General features: G+C 44.4%; 1 long non-coding RNA gene across 1 annotated transcript in view; it reads right to left on the bottom strand.

Moving 5' to 3' along the window:
- The window catches only part of LOC133239950 (uncharacterized), a 31,874-nt gene extending 14,499 nt beyond the window's left edge, over nucleotides 1–17,375 (bottom strand). The window contains exons 1-2 of the long non-coding RNA XR_009734049.1: nucleotides 15,320–17,375; nucleotides 13,417–13,483 (exon numbers count right to left, since the gene is read on the bottom strand). This is a non-coding gene — a long non-coding RNA (uncharacterized LOC133239950). The remainder of the gene's footprint in view (nucleotides 1–13,416; nucleotides 13,484–15,319) is intronic.
- Nucleotides 17,376–17,847: the final 472 nt, after the last annotated feature.

The following is a 17,847-nucleotide window of genomic DNA, read 5'->3' as shown; positions in this document are numbered from 1 at the left end:
TGGTCCAGTGGGTAAGATTTCATCTTCCACTGCAAGGGGGTATGGGTTCAATGCCTGGTCCAGGAGGTAAGATATCACATGACTTATGGCCATAAAACCAAAACATAAACCAGAAGCAACATTGTAACAAGTTCAATGAAGACTTCTAAAATGTCCTCATTAAAAAATCTTTAAAATAAGTACATAAAAAACAAAGTGACCAGAAGAGAGGAAAATTGAGAGTGGCAGCTGCATGGTCGACCAAATGCCCTGCAGCTCCCACTCCCACTGAACTCCTTTCTTCATTCCTTACACCAAACAAAAGTTATAATGGTAATACAGGCAGCACATTCTAGAAAGTAAAGGAAATGTTCAAGAACCAGAAAGAAAAGGAAAAGAAAACCAGAGATCCCAAGCTTGAGTTGAGAGCAGAACAATACACAGGTAGGTGGAAGGAGAATTAATCAGAGCAGCTGCCTGCAAAATACGCTTTATATCCTAAAGTAGCTTTGCCATCGGCTTACCAAGTCTTGAGTACTCTAAAAATTGGAGAAGCCGATGCACAAAAGAGAAATTCCCTTTACACTCCCAGACACAATCAATGATAGACATCTGGAGGAGCTGAGTTATGGGGAACCTTGGTTTCCATCTCTATCCTTCAAGCCAAGGCAGGCAATATCTTGTGGTTCAGAGAACAAAGATTCAAATTGGGTGTGCCAGTCTGTCTACTGTCTTCTATAGAGGAGTGGGACTAGACATCATCTAGTAGCAAAATGGCTTTAATGCTGTGATGACAAGGTAAGCATAAATGACTTCACTGTGCGTTAATGTTCCCTTGCTCCTCTTGGATGTATTCAGCACTTTACACGGTTAGGACATGAACTGAGGGATTCCATTTGGTTTGCTTCCCCCAGATCTACAACATCAGCCAAGAACAACAGAAAGGAACATCATCTGGTCAGATTCCAGCTGCCCTACCAGATGATGGAAGTGGGTTAGAAGGTTCTGCTACTCCTCTCTGTCCCCCAGTAATCACCCCAGTGGACCTCAAATCTCTATTACCTGCTCCCTAGTCACTGAGGTCCAAGTCTCCAAATCATATGAGCCGGGAATATTTTGTTGCAAAGAAAGGATGGGAACAATAGTCTCCACCATTTAAGAGCGAGGGTAAGCCCAAGGTTAGCAAGTGATTAGACTTCTTGAAGCCTCATCTTCTGGCTGAGAAAGCAACTTCCTAACTGACCTACATGTGATTGGGGATCGCACAGGACTGGGGTGTTAAGAAGGTGCATTTGGACTGGAAACCATCTATTTTTAAGGGTCAGGATTGGGCATGATATTCCCTCTTACCAGGTCCCAGGGCCTTTTTATTATCGCCCAGGATGAATTCCTCCTGAGATACCTAAGTCGAAACCAACACAATGACTTGAGGCATCTTTATATATGTGTCTGTGTTTGTGTGTCTGTGTGTGTGTGTCTGTGTGCTCAGTTGTGTCCAACTCTTCTCAAGCCCATGGACTGGAGCCCACCAGTCTCCCCTCCCCATGGGATTTTCCATGCAAGAATACTGGGAATAAATATATATATATATATATATATATATATATATATTTTTTTTTTTTTTTTTAATTTGGCTGTGCTGGATCTTAGTTGGGGCAAGCAGGATCTTCGATCTTTAGTTGCAGCATGCCAACTCTTAATTGTAGCATGTGGGATCTGGCTCCCTGACCAGGGATCGAATCTGGGCCCCCTGCATTGGAAGCATGGAACCTTAGCCACTGGATCACCAGGGAAGGCCTGACTTGAGGCTTCTTAAGCCTAATAATCACCAGGAATCACTTATGATAAAAAGCATTTTTATATCATTCATTTCACTGGACCCCCACATCCCACGGAGGTCATTAGTGCTATTTGCCACATATTTCTGGGTCCACCCCTTTTCAGACACATGATGGAACTGCACTTCCTGGCTCCCTTGTAGTTAGGTGGGAGCATGTGATAGTTCTGGCTGGTGAGTCATGAGTGCAAGAGACAGGTGTCTTTTTCAGTTTACATGATTTCATCACAACACAATCAGCAACATCCAAGGTAGGAGTCGCTCCATCAGCCCAGTTTTCTGAGTGACTGCGGTGAGTGGAATCCCCCATCGCCAGCCGCAACAATCTGTGACGGACACAGAGCAAGAACAAGAAACACACCTTCACGGTTCTAAACGGCTGAAACTTTAAGGTGGCTTGTGAGCACATTACAACTGACACATTTCAATTTACACCACCTCTGGAAGGAGACCATCATTTTAATCACATCACCCTTTCATGTGCTACTTGACTCAGCAAACGTTTACTAGAAATTGTACTAGCTTTGGGTGTGGCAGGAAGTCAATTCTGACTCCATGTTGGAAACTGTTTCTCTGAACTTGCTTTTATTATTACAATCATACTTTATGGCATTCCTGGAGGATACTGCCCCTCTGCTTGACTGTAAACTAAAGTGTCTTTGTTCGGGTCCTGGAGAGATGGTTTGTCCCTGCCCACCTGTGAATAGAAGAGATTAACACAGCACTTCTGAGGGCTGGCCATTTCCTTGGAGATGTTTTGCAAGACTGAAGACCCTTTCACTTACTCCCCCCACTGCATCTCCCTCTCTGTTCTGTCTTTTGACTTTTGTTCCTCATTGCTTCTTTCTCTCTGATCTCAAAGAACCTGACATCCAGACTCCATAAGTTGGTTATTTTGAGGCGATAGCTTGCCATCTTCTCAGTCTGCCGGCTCCCTGACTAAAGTCTCTTCCTTTGCCTCAATACCTCCTCTCTTGGATTCATTGGCCTGTCCTGCGCCGAGCAGAGCAAGCTTGGACTCGGTAATGGGGACCCAAGAGTTCAGAAGGCAGACATGATCCTGTGCCCCAGGTCTGTGGCTACAGATATAAAAATGGTGTGTGCATGGGAGGGGGATAATTTATTCATTTAAAAAACTTGGATTGGCACGTCCCTGGTGGGCCAGTGGTTAAAACTGCACTCCCAATGCAAGGGGCACAAGTTTGATCCCTGGTCAGGGAAGTGAGATCCCTTATGCCACAGGGCACAAATAACTTGGCTTGTCAGTCTCTCTAAGGTCAGTTCCCTCATCTGTAAAACATACATAATACCCATCTTATAGGATTTTGGTAGATTAGCAGCAATGCCTGGCATACAAGAGGGAAACTAAGCAGCTGCAAATATTTTCTTTCATTTTCATAAGCAAATTATTTTTGCAAAGTATGAAAAGGTGGTGAAAATTAAGAATTTAAATTCTCTGGTCATCAATTGCCATTTTCACATTATTCTTGATTCTAGGATGTCTTGGTGTTGGTATTTCTTTTTTAAATTTAGTCATTGGTACCAATTGGCCCTCCAGCCCCTCTCTAGCTAGGTTCAAGGTCTATAACAAGTAGTCTAAGTTTTTTTGGAAGATGAAGCATCTTGGAGAGGCCCCTGTGTTTCCCTAGGCTGAAATTACTAAGGACAAGTATCATCTTCCTAGAAACTCTCAGGAACGCCTGTGTAGAAGAGGAATTCTGATGTGTTGGACTCTTTTCTGCACTTGGATCAGCTCAAAGGGTGGGAGAGACAGGGAGAGAAAAAAATGTTCCCAGAGAGTAGGTTGGACAGAGCGACTTGGGGTATCCAAATATATGCATATGGCCCCCGCAGTCATGTTCATAAGCACGAACACATCTCTGTGAGTGGGTGTCCATGACTCAGGCCAGGCTTGAGCCCCAAAGGATTTGCACCATCTAGACACTCTCCTCAGCCTTTTCAGTGTCAAACAGAAAGTGAGAAGAGGCTGGCACATGGAAGAATTTTTGTTGAGATAACCATCATCACCATCTCAAAATAGTCCTCAACCTTGTTAGCAAGAGTGGTGACATTTGGCCCGTCTAGAAGACATGCAAAGTAGCTAAGAATCTATTTAATCTTTAGGAGGTAAGCAGTGATGGAAAAACACGTTTGGCACTCCCGTCTTGGGGAGCTCATCAAAGCTGGGGGAGCTGTTGACTAACCAGCCTAAGGAATGGGCAGTTCCAAAGGCGTGAAGACAGTGCCTTCAGTAGGTTGAATTTGGGGTGTCTACGGAGGTGTTGAGCCGGCAGTCAGAATCATGGGCCCAAACTAAGATGAGATGCTGGGATTGAAGTTAAATATCTAAGCATCATCCTCACATGACTAGAAACTGAATCCTTGAGAATGATTGAAAATAATTCAGATTCTAGACAATAAAAAAGAAGAAACAAGAGGTGAATGTGAAAATCACTGAGATTACTCAGAACATCAGGCCTTCTCAACTCTGCTACAAAACTGATGAGAAACATAAAGGCGACCATTGGTGTTAGTACCGTATTCTGTTTTAGCTGTTAAAGACCCAGATATGCCACTTCTATTCATATATGGACAGTATAATAGAAAATTTAAAGTCACTAGGTTTTAAAACCAGGTAGACCAGGATTTGAATCACAATTCCCAGATTTATTATATGTATTCTCTTGGGCAAGAAATCTAGAATGAGTCTCAATTTCTTCATCTAAAAAAAATATGATAATGGTAGTATTGACAAGAAATGACTAATTAAGAATTAATTAGATGGTTCATATATATATACAATACAATGCCGTGTTAATAGTGTGTTCAGAAGATGATATATAAAAATGTGATAATGGTTAAAGAGAAAGATAGCTAGGCATATGACGAAAAGCCAAGGCTCCCCCTTCCCTAGTGTATAATTTTTGCTAGAAAGTAGATGACCAGCCAAGGGCTAAAGTTCCTGGACTCATAGTTAGGGGAGCAACAAGAGAGCTCTGGCCAGAAGAAAGTGAGCAGAACGGATGCTCAGCACTCCTAGGTCTGGCCCGCGGAAGCCTGCCATGCAGGGTTCCCCCATGATTCTCCTCCCCTTCTCGCTGATAAAGCGTCAGTCTTGGAAGCCATGTGTTGGAGACAGCAGCGCTGGTGAAGCCTGGTTCCCAGAATTACAATACAGAGGAGGGTCACACTGATGAACTGCTCAACCTCCCACTTGTTATGTGAGCAAGATATAAATTCTGAGCGAGCTAGAGCCATTACGTACTTGGAGATTTGTGTGTTACAGCAGTTGCAAATAACAAGAAATAAGGGAGGTCATGTTGATGTTTGGCAGACACCAACACAATATTGCAAAGCAATTATCCTTCAATTAAAAATAAATAAAACTTAAAAATAGAAAGGAAATAAGGGAGGGATTCGCCTCCCCTCCTGGATATTTCAGTGACATGGCTTTTGAAATTTGAGCGTCTATCTGAGAGGCACTGTCTGCCAGATGATAGCATGATTCTAGTGCTTACACGTTCCACTTTTGTACTTGTTAGGGTATTACATACTCAGAGATGTATGCTCCAATGTTTCGGAGGGAAAGAAGCTGATAGCGTAAGGGTTAGACAGCACAGGCTTTTAATAAGGCACCGAAGGAAGGCAAAGTAGGTTCCGAAAGAGGGCAAGGCAGTTGGAGTCTGCAGAAATGTGGTCAGTAAGGAATTTCTGGAGGCAACGTGCTAGCAGGACTTTGAAAAAGATAGATATCAAATATTAATTATTTGCATTGTTGCAGTGTAAACCTCCTTCTCCCTGAAAGCTAAACAAGTTTGATATGAGTGTGTGTGCACACACACTACACCTCTATACTCTACAACCCTAAAAGTAACACGATGTTTTATAAAGATAAGGTTGAGAAGCTTTGTGAATGTAACCTTGGCAACTTAGATACAGTCTCAGAGAGGCACTTAGTGAAATCTGAGACTAAATAAAAAGACAAAAATCTAATTAACTGCATTGTGCTCAGGAGGAAGGGCAATAGTAAACGTGAAACCTGACTGGGGTAGCGGGGTGGTGGGAGCAGCATTAAAAAAAAGGGGGGTGCTCAGAATCTGTCAGTGTTCATCAGTGTCCAGGAAGAAAATCACTGGAGCTGGTAGACAAGACCATTCCTTTCAAAAGAGAGGATGTTTTACTAGAGCACTCCATGGTAAAAATATCTCTTAAATCATTTGTTCATTTCAGTAGCTTTTGTAATAGCAAGAGATTATAAGCAATAGATGTGCCCATCAAATTACAGTATATCCAAACGGTGGAAAAATCAGACATCTTGGAAAGATGTATGAAGCATAATGATAAGCAAAAATGCAAAGCATAGAACAGTGGGTCTACAGTACTACAGGTGTACATATAAAATGGGAGTGGAAGAAACATAACACATTTCTACATACAGAGAATATCTCCAGAAGGAAGCATGAGACAGATAACTGTGGAGAGGGACTGGGGAACTGGGGATGCAGTGGGGAACACGAATCTCTTTTCGCTGCATGTTATTTAAATTTTTTAGCTTGTGCCTGTTTATTATTATTGGAGAATAATAATAAATAGTAATTAAAATACAAAACAGATAATCTGTAATTCTCCTTTTTTGAAACTTTAGCAAGACTGACGCACACACACACGTGCACACACACACACTAGAGTAACAAGAGGGGTAAACAAAATTGGCTGTACATTTTAAATTCTCCTTTTCCTGTGATTCTAGCCTCTACCAAGACTTTAAAATTTTAATTGGCTTCTCAAGTACATAAATCGACAGGCAGAAGATTGACCCACCCAAAGAACTGACTTTTGCTGGTTATATTTCTGATTCTAAATTGTGTCGTTCTGCTCTTGAGAGTCCCTTGGACTCCAAGAAGATCAAACGAGTCCATCCTAAAGAAAATCAATATTCCAGTGAATATTCACTGGAAGGACTGATGTTCAAACTAAAGCTCCCGTACTTTGGCTGCCTGATGCAAAGAGCTGACTCATGGGGAACGACTCTGATGCTGGGAAAGAGGTGGGAGGAGAAGGGGATGACAGAGGACGACATGGTTGGATGGCATCACTGACTCAATGGACCTGAGTTTGAGCAAGCTCTGGAAGAAGTTGAAGGACAGGGAGGCCTGACGTGCTGCAGTCCATGGGGTGGCAGAGTCGGACATGACTGACACATCAGCTCAGACGCCTAATCGGAATATCTAGATCTGAAACTCCCACCAGAAGACCAGATCCCGGGAGGGGGATGTGCCTCGCAGGCTCTGTTGTATGGGGCCCACGTGGCAGGACATCACCAGCTGGCCCATCTGGAACATTCCATCCACCACTGGGTGGCTAATGCTCAGAGCAGAGGAAGAGCCCCGTTGCCCAAGATGCCAGGAGCTGATGCCAGGAGCCCACGTCAGCCGCCCCCGCCTCCCACCTCCACATTCTCCCACTCACCTTCCAACCAGACCTTCCTCTCACCTAGGCCAGTTCTGGAAGGAAAGAAAAGAATAAAAATTTTTCATACTACACCTCATTTGAGGCCTAAAATAAGAGCCAAGGACCTGTCGTGAACCAAAAAACAAAACAAAACAAAAACACACCGAAACAAGATAAAAAAGCAAGCCTGGGCTATTTAGAGACCGTGTCATTAAAAATGATTTCATCAGCGCCCGGGCTCCAGAGACGTGACTTACCAGAGGCAGCCAACCTTCCCAGGTGGTGGGAACTCATTTCAAACAAATGATAGCGAGTAGGTTTATTTCGACCTGTGACTATGAGTCACTGTGTTTGAAGCTGACAAACACCATCAGAAAGAGACAGGTGACCTTGGCCATGGGACTTTTTCTTTCTGGGAAAACCAAGTGCACTTCCTGCGAGTGAGGCCCCCGCGTCTCAAATCAGGTCAGCCCAACGCACGTGGGCCGGTCAGCTGGGAAAACCAGACCCTCTGCCACGCGGGGCCCTCTCTCCTCAGAAAGCCGGGTGATTCAGCGGGCTTGGAAACCTGGTAGGAGGAACCGTATTTAAATCTGCCTAAAATGCAGCTTCGGTGGGAGAGGAGGGTAAATTACTTTGGGAGGGAGAAAAAAAAGTCCGAACCTTGTGATTCATCACTGATAATACTGTAATAACACTAATAATACCAAAGGCACCGAGGTACCTCTGATCCGCTGGGCTGGGGAACGGGGGCGAGGGCAGGGGCGGGAAGGAAGCCGGCAGGCTTGCTGAACCCCCATGCCCTGGAGGTAGGAGTGGTGAGAACACTACGCGTTCTGAGGACCCCTGGACTCTCGCCTCCCACAGGCTGTGAGTTGCACAGGACACAGCTGGGCAGCTGCAGGGTGAGGGGTGCTGCCCACAGTGGGTGTCAACCCGCTCGTCCTCCACTGCCTCCCTTCTTCCCATTTTCCCTGCACTTGTGCCTCATCTGTGAAAGTACCCATTCCATCGTGTGACCGTAAACAGCTTTTTCTAAAGGGAAGAAGAAACAGGTGTTTGGGGATCAGAAATCAATAGGAGTGGCTGTTTCTCTCCGAGCTGGAAGAGGGAAGTATGAGAAAATTGTGGGGATTAGAATCTGAACCAGAAGTCAGGCATCTTGGTCCCAAAGAAAAAGGCACAGGGTAGGGACATAGGTCAAGTGGAGCAACCCCAGCCTCACTTTACTTCCGGTCTTTGTTTTTATTTTGGCCCAAACTTATGGGCAGTGTGTGTGTATGTGTGTGTGTGTGTGTGTGTATGCTTAAATAAACAAGAAAAATCTCAGGGAAAACACTCAAGAAACTGATAACTTTGTTTCTAGGAGGGAACTTCTGGTACATTCTGAATGTTGAAGGAGGTGGATAAATTTCCTATTCAGGGTGCACATCAATGAAGACTCTCCACTAACAGGAGCAAAGAGCTGGTGGCCCCTATCTGAGAATTGATGGGGATAATGTTATAAGTAATTTAACCTATCAGCAAATTAAACAGAGATGAAAGTCGAGATGGGAGGTTTTCACAATCAGGTGTACACACACACACACACACACTTCAAATACATGGCAGGTAAAGAGATTTTAGTTTTGAGACTCAAGAATATGTAAATCTTTAATAATATTTCTAGCTTAATAGGGCTTCCCTGGTAGCTCAGCTGGTAAGAATCCGCCTGCAATGCAGGAGCTGCTGCTGCTGCTGCTGCTAAGTCGCTTCAGTCGTGTCCGACTCTGTGCGACCCCATAGATGGCAGCCCACCAGGCTCCCCGTCCCTGGGATTCTCAAGGCAAGCAGGAGACCCAGGTTCAATTCCTGGCTTGGGAAGATCTCCTGGAGAAGGGATAGGCTACCCACTCCAGTATAGGCTAACCACTCCAGTATTCTTGGGCTCCCCTGGAGGCTCAAGCAGTAAAGAATCTGCCTGTGATACGAGAAACTTGGGTTCTCCCTGGGGTTGGGATGATTCCCTGGAGGAGGGCATGGCAACCCACTCCAGTATTCTTGCCTGGAGAACCCCCATGGACAGAGGAGCCTGGGGGCTATAGTCCATGGGTCGCAAGGTCAGACTGAGTCAGTAAGCACAACACAGCAGCACCAGCTTAGTTATTGTAAAATGGGCTTCCCAGCTGGTACAGTGGTAAAGAATCCACCTGCCAGTGCAAGAGACTCAAGTTCAATCTCTGGATTGGGAAGATCCCCTGGAATAGGCAATCGGCAACCCACCCCAGTATTCTTGCCTGGGAAATTCCATAGGCAGAGGAGCCTGGCATGCTACAGTCCATGGGGTCAAAAAGAGTCACAATGACTGAGCGACTAAGCACACGATTGTAAAATATCACATACCAAATGCAGAAAATATGGAGTATTTAAAGCAACAAAACTACATTTGGGGACTTCCATTATGGCTGAGTGGTAAAGAATCCACCTGCCAATGCAGGGGACATGAGTTCCATCCTCGGTCGGGGAAGATCCCACATGCCGCACAGCAACAGAGCTCATGCTCCACAACTATTAAGCCTGTTCACGGAGCCGGGGAGCCACAAATACCGAGCCCATGTGCTGCAACTACTGAAGCCCGCATGCCTAGAGCCTGAGCTCTGCAAAGAAGAAGCCACTACAAGGAGAAGCCTGCACACAGCAACTAACAATTTTTAATAAATAATTTAAAATGTTTTTAATTACTTTTAATCCCGCAGTCAGAATGCAGCTTCACTGGGAGACGAGGGTAAATTGCTTTGGGAGGGAAAAAAAAAAAGTCTGAACCTTGTGATTCGTCACTAGTAATACTGTAATAACTAATAATACCAAAGGTGCTGAGGTACCTGTGATCCACTGGGCTAGGGGGAGAGGGCAGTGGGCGGGAAGGAAGGGGGCAGGTTTGGGGAACTCCTACACCCCGGAGGTGGGAGTGACAGGAACATTCAACCATTTCAAGCACTCATTCGTGCCTAAGGGAGTAGAGCTGAGATCACAAGGCCACGTGATCATATCTGACTACACTGAATACAGAATTGGCCCAGAAAGAGATTGATCATTAAAAAATCAGCAACCCAAACCCACTGCTAGATTTTTAAAATATTTTCCAAATACAATCTTTCAACAAGAAGGATGATATTTTTTCTCTCTTGAGGGAGTCATATATCTGATTCCAGTCGGATGGATGATACTCTAGGATCTCTTCAGAAAATATACTGGCTTTTCCTAATCTGGGTAGGCTAAGGTTGAGCCTTTCCAGAAAAGAAGAAATGAGCCACCATCGACCATAAGTTCCAATCTTGAACAAGGGCAGCTGCACCTCTTAACCATTACTTTTTTAATTTAAAAAATGTATTTATTTTTTATTTTGAGTTTTCATTGCTGCTCATGGGCTTTTTTCTAGTTTGGGGGAGCAGAGGCTACTTTCTAACTGTGGTGCGTGGGCTCCTCACTGCTTCACCACTTTAGTATTCACCCAACACACCCTCTAAAGAAATAAAAATGTAGCTTATTTTACTGCCTTGTATGCCTTTAGATAAACTTCCTTTGCAGGGCTAAAGCCAAGTGAAGTAAATTCAGAGATGCCACAAACAGAAGCGATAGAAAGTGTGTTGTTTTGCATTGTTCAGAGGTACAGACCCTCAATATGGCATGCAGAATGTTTACATTACGTGAACATCAGACTCACTTTCCTGTTTACTACCGTATGGTAGAGTACATCAGTTAAAAGTAGGGCTTTGGAGTCAGCCAGACTGGAATCCAATTACTGGTGCTGCTGATTGTTTAATTGGGATTTGGGGCTACATTTTTAGTCTTTTAAGTCTCTCTTTTTTCATCTGTGAAATGAGGATAACAATACCTCCCTCATGAAGTATTTGTGAGGTTTAAATGAGAGGATACAGAAAAAATAAACCCAGTGCATATTACACGACACACACTGAGTCAACACTCTCTGATACCATTGTCCACACATTGTGGAAACAAGAGTGCCTGTCTCACGGGTGAGTAAACACTGCTCAGAGTTTCCAGCGACCTAAACTTTTACAGTCTATCTCTTTGGGTTCTAGAGCCCCTGACGTTTCCGGAGTCAGAAAAGTCATGGCTGATTGCTTGGGCTCCATCCAGTTTCATTCCCTCCCCCAATCCCTCACCCCTGATGAGTAAGCAAAGGCTACATTGTCATAAAGACATGGATTTTTATCATTTAGGGTTTAACCCACATCCTAGGTGAGCTGTCCTTAAGAGAACTCTGAACAATAAAAAGTTGACAAAAAAATTGGGAGAGGGGCTTCCCTGGTGGCTCAGTGGTAAAGAATCCTCCTGCCAATGCAGGAGACATGGGTTCCGTCCCTGATCTGGGAAGAGCCCGCAGGCCGTGAAGCAACTAAGCTTGTGCGCCACAGTTACTGAGCCTGTGCTCTGGAGCCTGCGAGCCGCAACTACTGAAGCCCACGTGCCCTGGAGCCCAAGCACCCCAAGAGAAGACACTGCAATGAGAAGCCTGAACAAAACTAGAGGGTATCCCCTACTCACCACAACTAAAGAAAAGCCCACACGGCAACAAAGTCCCAGCACAGCCTAAATAAATTAATTAATTAAATTATTTTTAAAAAAAACTAAAATATTTTTTTTAGATCTCCAACAGTCTGGAAAGCTTGGCAAGGAGAGGGTAAACATTTTTAAAAACCCCACTGGTCCCATGCAAGAAGCTTACAAAGTCCACTAAGAGCAGCAGCCAGACCGACTTCTCTCTACAGGAAGGGAGAAGCCCAGCTGCTAAGGACAGAGCAAGGGACTTCGAAGGACCAGAGAATTCCCAACCCTTCTTCCCAGACCATTTGTGCCGAAGGTCTCGGGGTCACACAATTTGGAATTTTAAAAAATGACGACAAAGCACATTTTCTATATCCCACAGCACTGAGAAATGTCAGCGTATAAGGCACTTCTATTCAAAACGAACCCTTTCCCACCGATACAAGGACAGAGCCATGCAGACTGGCTTAGTTCCAGAGTGCTTGATGTGGTCTGTAAATCCCTGCACTGTGTTCCTGAAAGGAGTCCCTGAGAAGATGTGCTATATCCCCACGGCTCTCCCACTTTCCCCCTCACTCCACCCCTACCATTCCACCCCACCCCTACCAAGTAACTATAACTTTAAAAAATTAGTAAATGAGATGCCTCACGTTTTTGTGATAAGTTTTCCTAAAGTAGGCTGCATCCTGTTTATTTTATGCGTAGGGAAGTAAGAGTGAAGTCACTTGGGCCATTCACAGAAGGCGTTATTGTACTGAATAGAACAAAGGCTATAGGAAGGAAAGTTTAACCCTGCATATCTCAGTATTGAAGAGAACTATTTGAGCAGGGTGAAAAAAAAGAACACAAAACCAAAAACTAGGGCATCTAACCCTAGTAAGTGCCTCCCTGGTAGCTCAGCTGGTAAAGAATCTGCCTGCAATGCAAGAGACCCCAGTTCGATTCCTGGGTCAGGAAGATTCCCTGAAGAAGGGAACAGCTACCCACTCCAATATTCTGGCCTGGAGAATTCTGTATGTAACCCTAGTAAATAATATTTGTTAAAAATCTAAATTAACACGAGTCAGTAAGCTAAGAGTCTGTCACCTATAGGAAACCAGTTGAGAAGGCAAAGCAGGTAGTTGGAGAAGGGGACTCTTGGGTACCTGGAAAGGCTTATATCCCAGAAATAATCCCAGAGGCTTTTTCCCATCAGTGGGATGATCATTCATTCCAGGTTGACTGACATTGTGGATTGTAGCTCCAGGTTAATGAGAAATAGCACGTTTTTTTGGAGAAGGCAATGGCACCCCACTCCAGTACTCTTGCCTGGAAAATCCCATGGATGGAGGAGCCTGGTAGGCTGCAGTCCATGGGGTCGCTAAGAGTCTGACACGACTGAGTGACTTCACTTTCACTTTTCACTTTCATGCATTGGAGAAAGAAATGGCAACCCACTCCAGTGTTCTTGCCTGGAGAATCCCAGGGACAGGGGAGCCTGGTGGGCTGCCGTCTATGGGGTCACACAGAGTTGGACATGACTGAAGCGACTTAGCAGCAGCAGCAGCACGTTTTTTTAGTCCCCAAACTGTCTTTGTTTGGATGATAAGTTATATACTCACCCTATCAACGGGGGACATTGTAAAGGCGTCAAGTGACCCATAGGACATGATAGATGGAGTTCATTTCCTAGAAGGAGAGAAAAAGTATAGGTGAGTCGATACTCTACAGAGGATGCTGTAAGGCATAAATATCAGTAGAGACGAGCTGACATTACACAGAGGAGAGTCAAAGAATATGACTGTCGCACAAAACAATGTGATAGCAGGTTATAATTCTGGGTCCTTTGAATTCCCTGTGCTTGCTGTGCTTGTACCGCTCTTGCCATTTATAACATTCTGTCTTACACTATAGCCACATGTCTATAATACATACAGAATATTTCTTCTACTAAGATGTCAATGTATTGAATTCTTACCTCTGTGCTGAATGATGCAGGAGCTGTAGAGATAACTGAGCTACAAGTCCTGCCCTTAAAGAATTTTAAATTAATAGGAGAAATAGGATAAAGCCATAATGACATAAGATGGAAACAGAAGAACATAAAAGGCTCTGGGAGGCATTAAAACAAAGGAGGAATCCTACACAATAAAGAAGGCAATCAAAAGAGTAACCCAAGAAGAATCGTCTTATATTAACCTTTATAACATTCACTGGAGATGCCAACATCTAAAAATACCAGAACTGTAGCATCAAGTCCTCTAGGAAATCTTGCTCCATTAATCAAACCCTCCACTGAATCCCCCAGGATGTAAGACTTTAAAAACTCATCCCAAAGGCTGGGCTAGTTACTTAAATGCTATTATCCTGAGCTTCCTATTTTCCACATCCTTGACAAACCAGAAAAAAAATTCATTTTTCAATCAAAAAACAGTTACACATGCTATTTTTGTTTTGCAGGTGTTATTTCCCCCATTGTCTGTAGGTTTAGGGTATCTCTTCTACATTCTAAAACTCTGCAGTAACATCCCCTGTGAGTGGAAGTTAGCAGTACCATGTGGAGATGTTTTGCCCTGTTATAACTGTTTCTAATAAAAATGACTAGGGACTTTCCTGGTGGTCCAGCAGTTAAGACTTCACCTTCCATTGCAGGAGGTGTGGGTTCCATCCTTGGTCAAGGAACTAAGACCCCTCATGCTTCATGCCAAAAAGCCAAAACATAAAACAGAAGCAAGCTTGTAACAAATTCAATAGAGACTTTGAAAATGGTCCATATCAAAAAAACATTTTTTTAAGTTTCTTTAAAAAGAAAAATTAATTTAAATGACTAGTCTCCTAACAGCTCACATGCAGCTAACAGGGGAACTGTCATGCTTGTCTTCACATCTAACTCACCAGAGAATCAGAAACAGGTTGGGAAGAACCTGATCATTTGTGGGCACCCCTTCTTCCAGCCAGATTTCGGTCAAGCGATCCCCGAAAATGGTGCCTGAAGCAGGTGAAGCTGACATGCCTTTCTGTACCTTTCTCCTGGGTCTCAGTGGAATCTGTGACCTAGGGGATTGCTGCTGCTGCTGCTAAGTCACGTCAGTTGTGTCTGACTCTGTGAGACCCCATAGACGGCAGCCCACCAGGCTCCCCCACCCCTGGGATTCTCCAGGCAAGAACACTGGAGTGGGTTGCCATTTCCTTCTCCAATGCATGAAAGTGAAAAGTGAAAGGGAAGTCACTCAGTCGTGTCCAACTCTGTGTGACCCCATGGACTGCAGCCCACCAGGCTCCTCTGCCCATGGGATTTTCCAGGCAAGAGTACTGGAGTGGGGTGCCATCGCCTTCTCCGACCCAGGGGACTAATACTTGAAAATGTGACCAGTTCTTCCACAGCTCTCGGGCTGCAAGCAACTGTGGAATGGGAATCTGTTCCACAACTTGATTGAGAAAAGGCCAAAGAATAGTAGACAGATTGACACGCTTTTGAGGGTCTGGCATCCCTCACCCAAAGGGCAGCAAGCAGCACCTGCTCACCTTCTAGTCAGACAATATCTTCTACCCCCAGATGGTCATTACAGTCTCCCCTAGTCAGGTCCCCTCCAGAAATTTCTGTCCGCGATATATTCCAGGCAAGAATATTGGAATGATTTGCCATCTTCTCCTCCAGGAGATCTTCCTGACCCAGGGATTGAGCCGGCATCTCCGGTTCAATCTGAGCCACTAAGCCACCAGGGAGGTCCCCTCCAGAGACACAACGGCAGTAAACGGAGTCTCCCAAAAGTTGAGGGTCTGCTAGGCTGTGTCTCCACAGAGAAGTCTGGTTATCCAAGAGCTTTGCAGGAAACCATTCGTCAACTGAAAAAAAAGGCACAACTTAAAAAGTGAGAATTCTGTTGTATTCAGCGGACTTACTGAAGACTTAAGCTCCAGACACAGCATCTCAGGTAGCTCTGAGGGATTCTTCCAAAGAGATAGGGAGCAGTCAGGAATATAGGCATTTTTTTGCACAACAAACAACAAACAAAAAAACCCAGGTAGTCAGAACATCAAAAGATTACTGCTAATTAAAGAAAACCAGACATCTCAAGTTAATGAATTTAGTGATAAGAGTCTAGGGCGGGTATTCTGTTTTTCCCTCTGCTGAAGCCCCTCGGGGTACACCGTGGGGGTGGCTGCAGAGGCTGGTAGCTTGGTGGCAAGCAAGGATCTTGCGTCTTGAATTCCCCCCCTGCATCTTGAATTCCCCTCAAGGTGCACCATTAGGGACCACGATAGTGGCTGATGATTTGATGGCTTCAATATCCTTTTTCTTATTGAAATGGTAGGTGACATTCTTTGTCAGCACATTCATTCACAAATACTCCTCAGCACCCACTAGGTCAGACTTGTGCTGCTAAGCCTGCAGGGACTGACGTAAATAAGGTCTGGTCCCTGACATCCGGGATCCCTTCCGACCCACAGGGTAGACAGATAAAGGAAGTCAGCACAAGGGCTAAGAGCTACAGTAGCTCCAGGCTCAGTCCCAGGGTAGTGCTAGAGGAGGAACAGCTTTTGAGCTGTTTTTAAACTTAGGTAGAATTGCAACAAGGAAGGGGGCCTTCTTGGCAGAGCAAAGAACATGAAGGGGATGGCATGGCATGGCACTTTTGAAGAAAGAAGTTTAGCATGATAGGAACATGATGGGGGAAAGAGAAACAGATTTGCTCCTGCCTTCTACAAAGACCTATTAATAACTTGGGGGACTTCCCCAGAGGTCCAATAATTAAGAGTCCGTGCTTCCAATGCTGGGGACTTGGGTTCAATCCCTAGTCGGGAAAGTAAGGTCCCACATGCCGTGCGGCAGAGCCAAAAAGTAATGATAATAAAAAAGTTTTAAAAATAAAAAAGGGAATTGTAGTTAAAAAAAAAAAAAAGAATTTTCAACTTGGCCTTGGGGATACAACAGAGAACAAGATAAAGTTTAGGCTCATGATCTCACCTTCTCACGCAGGAAGAGAGGAAACAAGCCAACAAATGAAAACTGTAAAAGAATTTCAGATAAGGGCTAGCAAGAGAACAAAACAGGATGAAGTGATGGGGAGGGAAATGGACTTTCTTTAAAGAGGTGGTCAGAGACAGCCCTAAAGTGCGGAGAGGACGTTGGGAACCGAATGTGATGGAGACAGGCCCAAGGAGAGGGGTTCCGAGAGAGGATGCAAAAGCAAATTTGGAGACGGTGAGGGGACCACTTAACCTCACCCACCAAGGTGATGGCTAAGACATCAAGTTTTTATTCACCACTGATTTTGAAGTTCTGTTCAGGGGGTGATATTGCAACATACCTAAAACATAAGTACATAATCCCTGACAGAGTTAAACATCAACTCTTTACACCAGTGTTCTAAGGTGTTTATATTAAGATCTTCTGAAGAAAGTTGGTTTACACCACCACCTATCTAGTTCCCCATGAAAGGGTGTTACCGCATCCAAGCTCGCTCTACAAAAGGCCAGTGAATCCGAGAGATGAGGGGTTGAGGCAAGGGAGACTTTAATCAGGCTGACCCAGAAGATGACAGGCTAGTGCCTCAAAATAACCGTCCAGTCAGGGCCTGGTTGCCAGGTTCTTTAATAGATCAGAGATGGGGAGGAGCTGGGGAAACAAAGTAAAAACACTATTCAATCCTTGCCAATCCTTGCAAATGTCTCCTAGAATGGCCAGCCCTGGGCAGCAGGAAAGTGTTAGTTTCACTTCCTTATAGCCCTTCACAGGTGGGCAGCTCAGGTTATCTCCTTGTGGCAGGTCATTATGTATAAGAAAAGGGTTAAAGTCGAAGGGTTAAAAGGGTTAAAGTGATCAGTGCAAAGAAATAGAGGAAAATAATAGAATGGGAAAGACTAGAGATCTCTTCAAGAAAATTAGAGATACCAAGGAAACATTTCATGCAAAGATAGGCTAAATAAAGGACAGAAATGGTATGGACCTAACAGAAGCAGAAGATCATTAAGAAGAGGTGACAAGAATACACAGAAGAACTGTACAAAAAAGATCTTCATGACCCAGATAATAACAGTGGTGTGATCAC

This window comes from Bos javanicus, chromosome 27 (genome assembly GCF_032452875.1).
Source record: "Bos javanicus breed banteng chromosome 27, ARS-OSU_banteng_1.0, whole genome shotgun sequence".
NCBI lineage: Eukaryota > Metazoa > Chordata > Mammalia > Artiodactyla > Bovidae > Bos > Bos javanicus.
The sequence above is the reverse complement of the archived record's forward strand: the minus strand, read 5'-3'. Positions and strand labels throughout refer to the sequence as shown.